The sequence below is a fragment of the Bactrocera neohumeralis genome, unplaced genomic scaffold, assembly GCF_024586455.1.
Source record: "Bactrocera neohumeralis isolate Rockhampton unplaced genomic scaffold, APGP_CSIRO_Bneo_wtdbg2-racon-allhic-juicebox.fasta_v2 cluster11, whole genome shotgun sequence".
Taxonomy (NCBI): Eukaryota; Metazoa; Arthropoda; class Insecta; order Diptera; family Tephritidae; genus Bactrocera; species Bactrocera neohumeralis.
The window spans coordinates 19,514,902-19,531,404 of record NW_026089624.1 but is presented as its reverse complement, the minus strand read 5'-3'; the positions used below and the strand labels follow the sequence as shown (position 1 = coordinate 19,531,404).

The 16,503-nt window shown below is 35.5% G+C and overlaps 1 pseudogene; it reads left to right on the top strand.

Annotated features, from left to right (window-relative positions):
• The first annotated feature begins 294 nt into the window (after window positions 1-294).
• Window positions 295-1,060, top strand: LOC126766045 (uncharacterized; annotated as a pseudogene).
• Window positions 1,061-16,503: the final 15,443 nt, after the last annotated feature.

Here is a 16,503-nt window from a genome sequence, read left to right as displayed (position 1 = left end):
TGTTTACGCTTAGTGTACATATATAAATATGTGTAAATAAATATTCTATTTTTATTGTATACTTCAGATACGAAGGCATTGATATTTTACAACTGTTAAGAATCACTAGTGGTACTCGTTTAACGTCGTATGGCAACATCGCAAATTCGCAATATCGTAAAACAGCTGTTAATTTTTACATGCATTTTATTTTATGACAATCTTGCAAATATGCGAGACCCTTTTCAGTGGCAACCATAGCATTTTGCGCAATTCGCAAGCAGCTGAAAGCGTCTATTTGTTGTTTTAAGAGAAATGGAAGCGGTAAGTAAATTCATAACAATTAATTATTAGCTTGTATTATTAATATTCAATTGATTATTTAATAGAAAAAAATATTACAGCTAAACGGCACATTTCGTTGGTCTGAAAGCCAAACGAAAGACCTTTTGATAAATATAGTGGAAGCAATAAAAGAGAATCCGAACCATTTTGAGGTAATATTAATACATTTTTTGTCATTTCATCATTTTACATTTTACGATCTGCTTTAAGAAACCAACAGCCCAAAGGTTTTACAAAAAAATTGGAGAAAAAGGTCCAAATTTAATGAATATTAAATGGGACATAATCAGGAGTAAAATGAGGCATTTGAAAACGACTTTTTATCTGCGCTCAAGTGGAAAGGCCAGACTGGTGCAGGCTTACTTGAAAGTGGTGATCCTCATAGTGTGGAAGAATACATAAAAAGAATATGTCCTTTTGATGAAGACCTTCACGTGATATTTGGACGTCGCATAAGTGTTCAGCCATCAGCGATTTATCAATCAACAAAGTTGGTGTCAGCGTTGGACGAAATACCCCAGAGATAGACCCCGACACAAGTTCTTCGAGTACGTTACCCAGTCCGTCCGTTATTATGTATCCGTCTGCAGATAAAGTAGTTAGTCCGTCCGTTAATTTTGCATGCACATCTACATCAAGAAGAAATATGAAAAGATCTCATAGCAGTTCATATCCATTTTCATTACTTTTCGAAATCCAAAATAAGAAGTTGGAACTAGAAACGAAAAAATTGGAATTTGAAAAAGAGAGAGAGGAAAACAATTTTCAATTGCAGAAATTGGAGAAAGAAATGGAAGTAGAAATGGAAAAAGTCAGATTGGAACACGAACGATTGAAAGGCTTAAATAGCTCATAAGTTGCCAAAATGTAATCATATATAAGATTTTTCCATTTTGACTTTTTCTTCTTAATACATTTGTTGGTTTGTTTTACTTATAGTGACTTAGTGAATATAGTCCACCTTCCTTTTTTTACTTTATCCGTATTAAATTATTTCTAGTCAAATAATTTATGTTACTTGTTTAAATATGTAAAGAAATTGAATTTTATTTGAAAAAATAAATGAGAAAAGAATTTTTAAATTAAGATATTTATTGATTAAACAATTGTTCAAAGATTTGTCGTCGCCTTATCTCCCATTCATTGGTACGAGCATTTGGTTCCCATAACGACTCGTCAATACTGTGCTCCGATTCCTCAGGTTGGTAATCGAAATAATCGCCTTGTTGGAGTATAAAGTTGTGTAACAATGCACACCAGAGAATCCATTTGTTAACTTTTCTCATACCATTTCCATTTTTTATTTGGAGCCATAAGCCCTTTAAACTACCAAATATTTAATTCAGCATTTCAAAACAATGTTCAATTCGAATTCTCTATCGACTGAATGTTTTGTTAAAAAAATTCCTTTGGCTTAGTGTTAAATTTCTAGAATTCTCTCTAAATGGCGTTATAACAGTACTCGATAATTTATATGCACTGTCACCTGCTTCAATTGACAATTCGCTATTATTAAAAATACGTGCATCATGAACGTTACCTCAAAAGCCTAACATCAAGTGCCTTATTTGTAATCTATGATCGCACACGGTTTGTGTCTTAACGGGGTAAATATGTTTTCGTGAAAAGAACGCTTCCGGGTCCTGTGATGGGTTTTCTGCCAAAGGAATTTCGGTACCATCAACGTATCCTATGCAGTTAGGTAACTCACTCGAAGTTTCTAAAACAAGCTTTTTGCGTTCTTCCATATTTGGCCAAAATAAATACTAGTCCTTATATTTCAACAGCACATTAAATATGCGTTCAGTTAAATTCTAAAATATAAAAACATGTTAATGTATTATGAGGAAAACTGACGAATTCTGACCTGAATGATACCACCATCACTGATTCCAAATAAACCTGCAATCTTCGAAAGAGTAGCTCCTTCACCACTAGAACCTAAGCGATACAACACAATTGCCAGTTGCGATTTAATTGGAAATTGTTTGCCCGACCGAATTTTGTTTAAAAGATTGTCTCCCTTTATTAGATCCAAAAAAGCATAGAAAGTTTTCCAAGTGACACGTGTGATCTTCTTGATTCGGTTTTCATCAAGTTCCCATAAGATTTCATTTAAAAATACCCTGGATTTCGGTACACTATTTTGAATAAATTGTACGCTGTATGTGCATTCTTCGCCTAAAGCCAATACATGCATTAGGTCCTCCATTATTTCATCTTCTTTACTCTCCCTCTCTTCTGCAATACAAAAAATGTAGTCATTTAAAATAAAACCCATTTAATTTAAATACAAACCATTGTCCTCACAAAAGAATTCAATAATCATTAAATCATTCCAACGAGTACATACATACAACAAATGTATGTATATATGTATGTACGTTCTCGATGGAATTTCCATTGTTTACGCTTCGAAAATTTGTAACATGCGCACATTTTCAAAGCTGATACATTTTTTGCCACACATGATTCAAATCAGTTCATCAGAAAATTGTTGCTGTTTGCTGTACTCATAGATTTACTCGAAGATTTACTTACAGTTTACCCAAAGTTTCATTTCAATTCAAACAATCGTCGCAACGCTATGAACTGACATGATAGGATTGCAACCGAAGCCAGCCATACGTTTACACGATCGTGATTGCCGAAGAACAGATTGTTCGTGTTGCAACAGGTCAGTTGACGCTGGCGGCTACACCAATTGATTAACAATGTTGTCTGTCTATGCTGAACTGAATTGATTTGATTGTGTTTTTGGCACGACTGTTTGTTCTGATTTTATCATACTCGTTGCAGCTCTCTAATTTGTACCAATAAAATTTCTGTGGCATATACGTATGTATGTATGTATATTATTTCTTTGGTACATTTGTCTGTATGTTTGTGAAAGCAAATGCGAGCCGCATACACATGTCCGTACATTCATAATAACAAGTGTCGCACGCATCTTTCGCATCTCCGCTGTCACGGTCAGCCAATGGTCGAAACTGACGTTTTGTCAAAAGAGTCAAGTGCTGAACACAATCAGCGCGACACACGTGCGCGACACACGTTCCTATGGGCACAGTTATTTTGACAGCTGCACGACTACACGACTGCAGGCCGACAGTTGTGGCTCTCGCTAACTTCAATATATTTTTATATTTGCCAACGGCAGTAGGACGACAGTGGAGTTGACAGTAGAGTGGTGATGCCATTAATATGTAAAATGTAAAATTATTCAAAGCTCTAACAAACTTGACGTTATTTTACAAATAAAAGCATAAAATAGCTCTATTATATCATTTGTAAAAACAATTGATAATTCAAAACAAATAAATTTACTAATTTACATATATCTTGCATAAAAGATTTCACTTTGAACAAAATATTAAAATTTCATTGTAGTGAAAAGTATTAGTATGGCCACAACGAAATTGTGTACATAAAAAATGGACAACTGTGTTGTTTTGTGTACATGCCGGCCATTGTTATGTCGCTGCCTTCTTACAAATGTTCATGTAGTAGGATTCACGACGCCATTTTCAGTTCACTGTCGTGCTGCTGCAGTCTGTTGCGCTCATTGTGTTCAGCACTTCAATCTGTCGAAGCACTGACGCGACGACAAAACGCCACAACATTGTGTGATGATAGAAAAACTAAGCTGTGCCGAAAAAATAAACGAATGGCCGCCGATTGTCACCGCTTCCCTTGCCGCTGTAACAGCTTCGCCCACAAACTAGCGTAAATATGTATGTTTTTGTATGAGCTTGCATACATATCGACGCTGATTTTTGCGAGCCTCGGAAAAATATTTTAGAATTGGCAAATATTTTAAATCGACAACAGCTATGTTGCCACTTTTCTCACTTCTTTCTTAGAACAAACACCAGAAAGATGTTCAATTTATGATTTTCAGCTTTTACCATCGTTGCGAAAAGACGCTTGTTGGCAAAGGCATGCTCGGGGAGATGTTACGGCGTCTGTTTTTATGAATGAAGCGAGATCGCTTGTGGAATATGCGCCTGGGTTTATGAATGAAATCGTTTTTGTTGTAAAATTTGCTACATTTAGGCTTCGCCAATTTGGCTGCCATATTGATTTGTGATGTTTCTGCTATTTGACACAATTGTTGTTATTGTAGAACAATATTTCAATTTTTTGTTGGTGACATATTCACATGTTTACGCATATGTATGTTTGTTGCTTATGCATTATTTGTTCGGCAATGTATACAAATACATGTACATATAAGTATATATGAATGTATGAACATGCAGATTAATGCGCGCACATGTAATATATTGATGTAAGTGATAAAATCACGATTTGATTTTCTGAACGCGCACATGCGTATACATACATACATATATTCATATGAGCAGATAATAAGATTAATATGATAGACGATGTATTTATACATACATATGTATTTTGTTTTGATAAATTCAATTCAATTCAATTCAAAAGAAATATAATACAAAAATATTTATTAGTATAGCATATTATGTATAAATTAAATAAAATTATTAAATATGCAAGTCCAAATTAACTATAAATATTACTATGCATGCATTCATACAAAATTATACTCATATCATAATTATGTTTACATGTCAATATTGAATTGCTGAGGGCAAAACGCAAAAGCATACATACATACATACATAAGTATGTATGCCCTCGGTTTTCAAGTATTAGGAAAAAGGTGAAAACCATTCTGGGGGGTAGTTTCACGGTGGAAAATTTGACTGCACTTACGGGGCATCTCGACAGGATAAAATCTATGTCTTGCGAACTGTATTGCCGTGCCTATTGCCTGTGGAGACTCCACATTGCTTATATCTTACAATATATCGCAAACTAATTCGTATGCCATATATCGTAAGCTATAAGCTGTCACTTCAGCAGTTTGACAGCGCAGTTTTCATTTCTAGGAAAATTTCGAAGAGGCAACATATCCCATTTGCACATATGTATGTCGACGGCATTTTCATTTCGGTAATATGAAAATTAGAAGAGCGAGTATTAAGACGGTTGTGTTATATTATAAAAATACAGTACATTTTCAAAATAACATTTTTTCAAAAAATTAATATTTAGTTTAATATTGTTAATTTACAGAAAAATTATGCAAATTGGGTTGGGAATAAGCGAAATCTTAAATTTAATAAAAATTAAAATATCATTGCTCATTTTAAATTTATTATTTTAATTGGTATATAAAATGTATGCCTCAATTATTACATAGTAGTCCAAAAATATGAATTCTTATTTTTCCCAGAAATATACATTTGTAAAAAAAAGGATCTTTATCCTTTTTTTATTTTCCACATAAAAGATTTAAGCAGTTCAAGGGCTCAAAACTTGCGCTACATCAGCTCCCTACCCAAATGCTACCTTCGCAAATGATAAAATAAATTTTTCAAGAGCTCAAAGCATGCGCTACATCAGCTCGAAACTACCTACCCTACGCTTTTGCGCAAATGATTATCTTATGATAACAAATGCCCACATACAGATTTGGCAATGACAATAGCAATAGATTTGACAGTTAGCAAGACATAGATTTTATCCTGTCGAGATGCCCCGTTATGTGCGAGTCCTCTGTAAAGTGGAAAGCTGTTAGCGGAGCGACAAATCTAATTATGACAAAATTGAGACAGTTAGAATAGATTAGGCGTCAGTCAGTCCGTGCAATAGAGGAGACTTACACGTCTTCTTCTCTCCCATGAGGTAATACTTTGTCCAGTGGTCCCGTGGGAGAGACATAAGGTGGGAGTAGGTTAGGTTTAGCGGATTACAGTCCCGCACTCCGGCTTTCGATGCTTCCTCCTACTATAAAAAAAAAACATATGTACATATGTATATGCATACATTGCACGTACAAGCGATTGCCTGGTTGAAAGCAAAAATTTAAACAAGCAAAACGAAATTCTTTACATTCGTTGTGAGCGTAATCGTGGGCATGCATACATATGTATATTTATGTCTCTTTATATTCTTGGGTATGTGAGACAGAGAACATAAAAAAATGTGTTTATGTTCTCTGTGTGAGAGATGTGCTTTGTACACGATTTTCGCTGTTAAAAATGGAATATCAAAGAACTAATTGTTCTTCAATATTCTCTGCTTGGGCATGCATGCTATGGCATCATATGCCGAAAATACATATATTTATTTCTCTTCATATTCTCTGTTTGAGTATGCGGAGAACTGTTAAAAATGTTAACATTTCACAGCGTGAATTCTGTGGTTGTGAGATGAATTCCTTACTATAAACCAGTAGTCGGCATTTCTTAGCACAATTGTGCAAACTAAAGTTGTAAACACAATGACTGCGACAGACTGCAGCAGCTCGACAGTGTACTGAAAACGTCGTTGTTCATCTTACTACATGTACATTTTGAGAAGCAACAACAACACAATGGCCGGCATGTACACAAAACAACGCAGTTGTCCATTTTGTATGTACACAATTTCGTTGTGGCCATACTAATTCCTTTCACTTCAATGAAATTTTAATATTTTGTTCAAAGTGAAATTTTTTATCCAAAAAATAAGTAAATAGGTCAATATTTTTGCGTTAAATTATCAATTGTTATTACAAATGATATAATAGAGCTATAATATAGCTATTTTATGCTTTTATTTGTAAAATAACTTCAAGTTTGTTAGAGCTGTGAATAATTTTATATTTTACATATTAGTGGCATCACCACTCTACCTCATCTCTCTATCTTCCATTCTACTGTCAACTCTACTGTCGTCGTACTGTCGTTGGCAAAAATAGGAGGATATTGAAGTTAGCGAGAACGACAACTGTCGGCCTGCAGTCGTGTAGTCGTGCAGCTATCAAAATAACACTGCCCATAAGAACGTGTGTATTTTAATATTTGACAGATGTAGTTTGCAGTCTGTCGCTCTCTATGTGTTCAGCGCTTAACTTCACACGTACGCTTACGCTCCGTCGTTCAGTCGTTGTCGAGCCAGCAACGAATTAACATCACGCAAGGCTATAGCGCAAATGCCTTTGGTGCCATGCAATGCCTTTTATGTTCCAAGTCTTTTAAAGATAATAGGGAATATATCCTTAAAACACATTTTGTTAATTTTCATTATACTAATAATTGTTTATAAAATTTGCTTAAATTTAATTCCAATTTCTCACTGGGCTACTTTTTTTTCGTGCTCACCAACACAGTGACAGATCCTCCATGCCGACCACTGCTATAAACCTAACAAATGTTTGATATGGAACCTGCACCTTCTCTATGCTTTACATTCTCTGACCTCACTACCACAGAATTCACGCTGTGAAGAGGAATAAATATATGTATTTTCGGCATATGATGACGTGGTGTGTATGTAGGATACGATGGATCGATGTTTCTGAAACATCGATGTTTTTGTCAAAAAGCATCGATGTTTGCCATCGATGTTGTGATTCTAAAAACATCGATACATCGATGTTGCCTGGATCGATGTTTTATGTCGATGTTTTTTCAAATTTTACTCCACATCTTTGCAGCACTTTTTCTCGGTATTAATGCGAAAACATCTGCTTCGAAACGCTTTAGAAAACTGTCATGTGTTTTGTAGTAAATACGGAGAATTCGTTGGTTGAATGTGCACTTGAATAATACTGAGAATTCGCTTATAAATTAATGCGAAATAAGTTTTACAAAAAATCGAAAATACATTTTGTGTGACAATCTATTTCGTGTTATGTGTGTTAGAAGTTGTTTTTGAGCGTTTAATATACGAGGTGTGTTCAGAAAGTATCGCGAATTTTGTGTTTTTTCAAAAATTATTTATTTATTCATGAATATCTATTTTGTCCCCTTCAAAGTAATCCTCATGAGATATTATACACTTGTGCCAACGGTTTTTCCAACCTTCGAAGCACTTCAAAAAATCATTTTTTTATCTTCTTCAGCTCCTCCTTCGATGCCGTCTTTATCTCGTCAAGAGAAGCGTAACGTCGTCCTTTCATGGGCCTCTTCGTCGTTCACATCTTCCCGACCCTCTGAGAACATTTTGTACCACCGATAAACGTTGCTTCGGTCCAAGGTAGCTTCTCCGTATGCCACAGTCAACATTCGGAATGCATCCGCGCACTTAATTTCGTTTTTCACACAAAATTTGACACAGGTCCTTTGATCCATTTTTTTGAATATGTAAAAATCGAAGACGATCCAAAACACGTGCAAACAAAGCAGCTGTCAACAATTAAATGAACATTCAAAATGGCCGAGCTTGTCGGCATAAGTGAGAGACATGAGTACCAACATAACGCCACAAAAAATTCGAAATTCGAATGTACGTAACCCGCGAAAATTCAAAATTCGCGATACTTTTTGAACACACCTCGTAAGTTTTGTTGCGAATTCATCTGTTGTCAATCACAAATTTGTTACAGGTGTAGTGAATATAAAATATAGGTAAATAATTGCGTTAGACGTTTAAATATGTACATAATATTTCAGATTTTCAAAATGCTGCCTTCAAAATTAAAAAGCAAGGTCTGGAGCTTCTTCATAAGAAATTCAGATGCTTCCGCCACATTCAAACTCTGCAACAAGAAATTAAAAACAACAAGTAACACGTCGAATCTTCGCTGTCACGTTGAGAATGTACATAAAAAGGTATTACTCGATCAAGTTGATAATGCAAAATGCTCCTCCAAAACTACGCCGCACTCGGAACCAAAAGGCGAAAAATTTCTGAAATAATTAACATATCACCAACCGCTGGGACGACAGCGTCAAGTGAGTTATCCGACAATAGTAATAAGAAGACTGCATGTATTGAATCGTCTCCTAGTACATGTACTCCGTAAGTACTGCAAATGTGAAAGACTTTTTTGAGCAGGTCAAAAGTATTTCTTATCAAGATGGCCCTAAATCAAGGAAAATTACTGAAGTAATTGTGAAATATATTATAATGGACAACAAGCCATTTTCTACCGTAGAAGGAAACCGTTTTCTGCAGATGATGAAAGAACTGGTTCCGCTTTTTAAAGTTCCAAGTAGAGAAAGATTAAAATTACGAGTGGATGAAAAATATGAAGCACTGTCTTCAATTTTCAAAGAGTATATTCGTAAGTGCGACAGTTATTGCCTAACGTATGACATATGGTCGGAGACAATGAAAAATCAGTCGTTCCTTGGGGTAACAATTCATTTTTTGGACAATTTACTTTTGTTGAGTGGGACGTTAGGAGTAATCGAACTACACGAAAGTCATACAGCAGCTTATTTAGAAAAAACTATGTTTAAACTTTTCAACGAGTGAAACGTTTCCATAAATAAGGTTTCTGCTTGTGTAACTTATAATGATTCAGTTCATTTGGCGAAAAAAAATAATACCGTGCTTCGCACACACGCTTAATTGTTAAGTTTATTAAAAGAAGTGTTAATGCCAGTGATAAATTGCGAAAGAAACAAATAGACAGTGGGGCTTCTACAAGTAATACCAAGAAAATGATTCTTGACGTAAAAACGCGATGGAATTCATGTTTTTTATATGTTAGAGAGATTTGTCCAGTTAGCCCCTATTTTAAGTGAAGTACTGCTCACTCGCCCAGAAGCACCCTCTATAGTTAATGCCTACGAGCTGAACAAAATTAAGGAGGTGATTGAATTATTAAAGTGTTTTGAAACTGTGACCAGGGAGATTTCGGCTGATACCTACGTTACCATTAGCAAGGTTATACCTTTAGTAAGCTATTTAACTGAAGCTCTGACAAAAATTTCAGCTCAAGACGCTATTGTAGGGAGCTAAAAAGTGAACTGCAAAAGAACATGAATAAGAGATTTGGCAAACTTGAATTTAATTCAGTTCTGGCGTTGGCTACTGTATTGGACCCGAGATTTAAATTTCTGCACTTTAAAGATGAACTGGCTAAAAACAAAACAGTTTTGTATTTAAATAATCTCATGAAAGATGCAAATAATGGCGTTAGTACGTCGGAATCTTCGGATGAGTGTGCAACGGAAAACCCGTTTGATAGCTGGAGCCATCATAAACAGTTGGCCCACCAAAATATGAAATGTAAGTTTTCCAATTTATCTGCTATTACAACAACGGAAGTTGAAGTGCAAATGTATCTTGGATCAGCTGTTGCTTCTATCAATCAGAATCCAACAGAAATGTGGGATAATATGAAAAATGTTTTTCCTGAATTGTCGGCAGAAGGCCTCGTAGCCAGTGCTGCGTTTATGTATTTATATAATAAAACTCTTTTTTGTTGTATGAATTATTATAAATAAATAAATATTTCCTGAATTGTATAAACAAGCTTCCAAATTTTTATCCATTGTGGCCACTTCAGTGCCTAGTGAACGACTGTTTTCTAAAGCTGCAGCAACGATCACACAGCAAAGAAATCGCTTGACAGGGAAAAGACTTTCCAAATTGTTATTTTTAAATTCAGTTTTAAATAAATAATTTTTTGTTTGTTCAAAAACTATTTATATCTTTTATTTATTGAGAAAAGATTTTAATGGGTAGCTAAAATATATATCAATTAAAGGCGTAGCTTTTTATGCTCACTAATAAAATACATTAAAAAAGTTCAAAAATCCATCGATGTTTCGATACATCGATGTTTAAATGGCCGATGTTTTTGATTTCGATGTTGTTTGAAGAAACATCGATACATCGAACCATCGATGTTTCATTTCACGATGTTTGCATCCCTACGTGAATGCCCAAGCAGAGAATAGGAAGAGACATAAGTATATGTATGCATCAGAGAGCTGCAACGAGTATGATAAAATCAGAACAAACAGTCGTGCCAAAAACACAATCAAATCAATTCAGTTCAGCATAGACAGACAACATTGTTCATCAATTCGTGTATCTGCCAGCGTCAACTGACCTGTTGCAACACGAACAATCTGTTCTTCGGCAATCACGATCGTCTAAACGTATGGCTGGCTTCGGTTGCAATCGTATCATGTCACTGATTTAAATCATGTGTGGCAAAAAATGTATCAGCTTTGAAAATGTGCGCGTTTTACAAATTTTCGAGGCGTAAACAATGGAAATTTCGTCGAATACGTACATATGTACATATATATATACATACATTTGTTGTATGTATGTATGTACTCGATGGAATTTCCATTTTACATATGTATAACATATATATATACATACATACATGAGTAATGCAAAGTGAAGTGAAGTGAAAGTGACGTGTTTTTCTGGTGCTCCGCATATGGCACCAACTACTAGTGAAAATACCCCAAAATTATTTTCCAAGTGCGCGAAAACACAGTGCCCACATCACCCAAGACAAATCACAGAACTGAGCAGGTGCTCTTGTGTAAAAGAAGTAAGTGATAAAAAATAGTTTAAATATCTATTTTTTCTTGTGCGAAGGTACACAGAAAGGAGAATTCGCAAAGAGCGCATATTCTCTCTCTCCCTTCCACATAAGCAACACATCCCACAACCCACGTTCCACACTAAAAGAAATCACCGAGGGATTTATTCCTGAGGAATTTCCGTGATCACCAGTACTAAAGGATTGCTTTAGGCCTAGCTGAGGAAATGTCAGCTAAAGCCAAACAGGCAAATACCTTTACTGGTAATAAGGAGGATGTTAGCCCATTCACTCGGAGCAACGAGACTCCCCGATCGCCGGACCGTCAGGCAACAATGCCTATATTGCAGTTGCTAAACCATCTGCCTGCGAAGTGACTCCTGTTGACAATGGCTTAGCTTCGACTAACGACTCCAGCGTAGTCAACATATCTTCATCAAATAAAACCAATAGCAGCGATTTGATGATAACAATGAGCGAAGGAGAGAACGCGCTCTCCGCTCTGGGAGTACTAATAGATGAGCTAATCTCTCTCACACACAGCCAGAAGCAAAGACATGTCAACCAGCACATGCGAAACTTAATAGACCAAATATCGCAACTGCAAAAACAAGCAACAAGAGAAGTTAGAGAGGCGGCATCTCTCCCGATTACCCAGCCAAAAAGAGGGCGCGCAAAGAAACCCGGAAAAAAAGGGGGTTTTTAAAAACCCTTTAAAAAAGGGGTTTTTTTGGGAAAAAAAAACCCCCAAAAAAAAGGTTCTTTTTTTTTTCCCCCCCCCCGGGGGTTTAAAACCCCCCCCCTTTTTTTTTTTTAAAAACCCCCCAAAAATTTTCCCAAAAACCGAAAAAAAACGCCCCCAAAAAAAAAAAATTTAAAAAAAAGGGGAGCAAAAGCAAAAAAAAAATTTTTTTTTAAAAAAAAAGGGAAAAAAAACCCCGGGGGGGAAAAAGGGGTTTCCCCCGGGAAACCAAAAAGGGGGGGCCCCCCAAAAAAAGGGGGGGGTTCCCCCCCCCCAAAAAAAGGGGGGAAAGCCCCCCCCGGGGGGGGGGGAAAGAGAAAAAAAAAAAATTTTTAAATTGGCCCTTTTAAAAAAAAAATTTTTTTAAAAAACGGGGGTTTTGGAAAGGGGGAAAAAAAAAAAAAAGGGGGGGGGAAACCGGGGAAAACCCAAAAAAAAAAATTTTTTTTTTTTCCCCCCCAAAAAAATTTAAAAAAAAAAAAATTTTTTAAAAACCCTTTTTAAAAAAAATTTTAAAAAAAAAAAAAAAATTTTTAAACCCAAAAAAAAAAAATTTTTTAAAAAAAAAATTTGGAAAAAAGGGGAAAAAAATTTTTAAAAAAAAACCCCAAAAAAAGGGTTTTTTGGGGAAAAATTGGAAAAAAAATTGGAAAAAAAAAAAAAAAAAATTTTTTTCCCCCCTTTTTTTAAAAAAAAAGGGGGGAAAATTTCAAAAAAAAGGAAAGGGGGCCCCCCCTTTTTTTAAAAAAAAAAAACCCCGGTTTTTAAAAAAGGAAAACAAAAAAAACCCGGGGTTTCCCCCCCTTTTTTAAAAATTTTTTGGGGAAAAAAAAAACCCAAAAAAACCCCCGGGGGGGGGGGGGGTTTGGACCCCCGGGGTTTTTGGGGGGGGGAAAAAAAAAGGGGGAAAATTTTAAAATTCCCAACCAAAAAGGGGGGGGGGAAAAAAAGGTTGGAAAAACCCCCCTTTTTTTTTTCCCCGGAAACCGAAAAAAAAAGGAAAGGAAAATTAAAAAAAGGAAAAAAATTTTTTTTTTCCAAATTTCAAAAAGCCCCCCCCAAAAAAAAATTTTTTTTTTTTTTTTTAAAAAAAATTTCCCCAAAAAAAGGGGAACAAAAATTGGGGAAAACCCTTTTTTTAAAAAAAAAAAAAAAAAACCTTAAAAAAAAAAATTTTAAAAAAAAAAACCCTTTCTTAAAAAAAACCCCGGGGTTAAGGGGGAAAAATTTAAAGGTTTTTTTTGGGCCCAAATTGCCCCTTTTTTGGGGAAAAGGGGTTTTTTGGGGAAAAAAAAAAAAATTTTTGGGGAAAAAACCCCCCCCTTTTTTTTTTTTAAAAAAAATTTTTAAAACCCCTTTTTCCCTTTCCCAAAAAAAAATTTTTTTAATTTGGTTTTTTAAAAAAAAGGAAACCCAAAAATTTTTAAAAAAATTTGGGGGTTTTTTTGGGAAAAAAAACCCAAACCCCGGGGGCCCCAAAAAAAGGGGGAAAAACCGGAAAAATTTTAAAAATTTTAAATTTAAATTTCCAAAAAAAATTTTTAAAGGGGGGGAAAAAAAAAACCCCAAAAGGAAGGCCCTTTTAAAAAGGGGGGCCCCCCCCCCCCCAAAAAACCCAAAAAGGTAAATTTAAAACAAAAAAAAAAAATTTTCTAAATTTTTTTTAAAAAAATTTTAAAAAAAAGGGGGGGAAAAAAAAAAATTTCCCTTCCCCCGGAAAAAAAATTTTTTTTGGGGCCAATTAAAAGGGAAAAAAAAAAAAAAACCCCCAAACCCAAAAAAAAAAGGGAAAAAGGGGGGGTTTTCCCCAAAAACCCCAAAAACCCCAAAAAAAGGGGGGAAGGGGGGGCCCCTTTTTTTTTTTAAAAAATTTAAAATTTTTATTTTTCCCCAAAAAAAAAAAAAATTACCCCCCCAAATTTTTTTTTTCCCCCAAAAGGGAAAAAAATTTTTTTAAAGGGTTTTTGGGAAAAAACCCCCCCGGGGCCCCCCAAAATTTTTGGGGGAAAAAATAAAAAAAGGGGGGGCCCCCGGGGGGGCCCCAAAAAGGGGGGGAAAGGGGGGGGGGAAACCTTTTTTTTTTTTAAAAATGCCAAAAAAAAAAATTTTTGGGGTTTTCCTTTTTGGCCCTTTTTTTTAAAAAATTTGGGGGAAAAAAGGAAAAAAAAAAAAAACCCCCCCTTTTTAAAAAAAAATTTTTGGGCCCCCCGGGGGCCCCCGGGCCCCCCAAAACAAAAAAAAATTTTAAAAAATTTTTCCCCCAAAAAACCCTTTTTTTTTTTAAAAAAATTTTTTTTTTAAAAAAAAAAAAGGGGAAAAAAAAGGGGAAAAAAAAATTTTTTAAAAATTTAAAAAATTTAAAAAATGGGCCCCCAAAAAAAAAGCAAAAAAATTTTTAAGGAAAAAAAGAAAAAAAAAAATTTAAAAAAAAAAAAAAAAATAAAATAAAAAAAAAAAATAAAAAAAAAAAAAAAAAAAAAAAAAAAACAAAAAAAAAATTTTAAAAAAAAAAAAAAAAGGGGGGCCCCCAAAAACCAAAAAAAAAAAACCCCCAAAGCTAACCCGGGGAAAAAAAAAGGAAAGGGGGGAAAAAATTACCAAGGGTTTTTAAAGGAAATTTCCCTTTAAAAAGGGGGCCCCCTTTTAAAAACCCCGGGGGGGTTTTTTGGGGGGAAAAAGGGAAAAAAACCCCCTTTTAAAAAAAAAAACCCAAAAAAAAAAATCCCCGGGAAAAAAAAAGGGAAAAAAAAAGGGGACATTCCCCCCTTAAAAACCCTTTTTTAAAAAAAAAGGGGGGGTTTTTAAATTTCCCCTTTTAGTTTTTTTTTTTAAAAAAAAAAATTTTTTCCCTAAATTTGGGGCAAAACCCGGGGGGGGTTTTTTTTTAAAAAAAAATTTAAAAAAAAAATCTGGGGATCCCGGATCTGTACTGGGCCCTCCTCTGGAATATAATGTATGAAGGAGTACTACGACTCAAAGTACCGGCAAACGTACATATAATTGGGTTTGCAGACGACATTGCCGTGGTGGTAATAGCTAAGCATTTAGAGGAAATAGTTTCCGTAACCAACACAACAATTTCACAAATTAACAATTGGCTCGAAACTAATGGACTATCTCTGGCAGAGGAAAACCAAGCGTACTTATTACAGGCAGAAAAGGTCCGAGAAGTTGCATTCTGTACGAAAGGTGAAAGCATAACCACACAGCCAGCTATAAAATATTTGGGAATCGTTCTCGACGCAAGACTATCGTTTAAAGAACACGTGGCTTATACAAGTGAAAAGGCTACGAAAATATGCAGAGCTCTAACCGGCTAATGCTCAATGCCGTGGACCAAAACAAAATAGAATACGACTCAATAGCCGGTATTAAAGTCATGGTTGCTCTATTTGGTGCCCAAATATGGGAGAACTCTTGAAGTCAAATCATACCGACGCGGCCTATTTTCCACGTACACCATATGCGCATTGGAGAGTATGTCTACGCTCTGTACGGTATCCGAAGACGCTGCCCTAGTGATCGCGGGCTTACACCCGCTAGACCTCTTAGCCAAAGAGCTCACATACCGTTCAAATGAGATAGTAACGCCCAGTACCCAAAAAGAGGAAGCCATAGCAGATACGGTGAAGTGCTGGCAAAAACGATGGAAAGACAGCCAAAATAATACGCTGGACATTCGACTAATCCCTAAATTGGAACTATGGCTTAATAGATCGCACGGAGAAGTAGATTTTTACCTCACCCAAGTTCTCACTGGACACGGCTTTTTCAAATCATATTTGAAGCGATTCAAACATTATGACAACGATGTATGAAAACCTTGCCGGAGGTGAGATCATCTGTTCTGGAGCACACAATTTTCCTAAGCGAAATACGACGGAGAAAGGCAATCTTTGAGAAACGCATTCGGGGTAGACCCAACCCCAGAAAATCTAGTGTCTCAAATGGTAGAATCACTAGATAAGTGGAAAGCCGTGTCCGAAGTGGCAGCAAAAATCATGAAACGCCAAAGAGTTGGAGAACAACAACGTAGAAGACTACTCCAAATTCCAACGAACAACTAAGACGCGACACACAAACCATGACTGGAGCAGACAAGAAGGTTTTGGTGAGACAA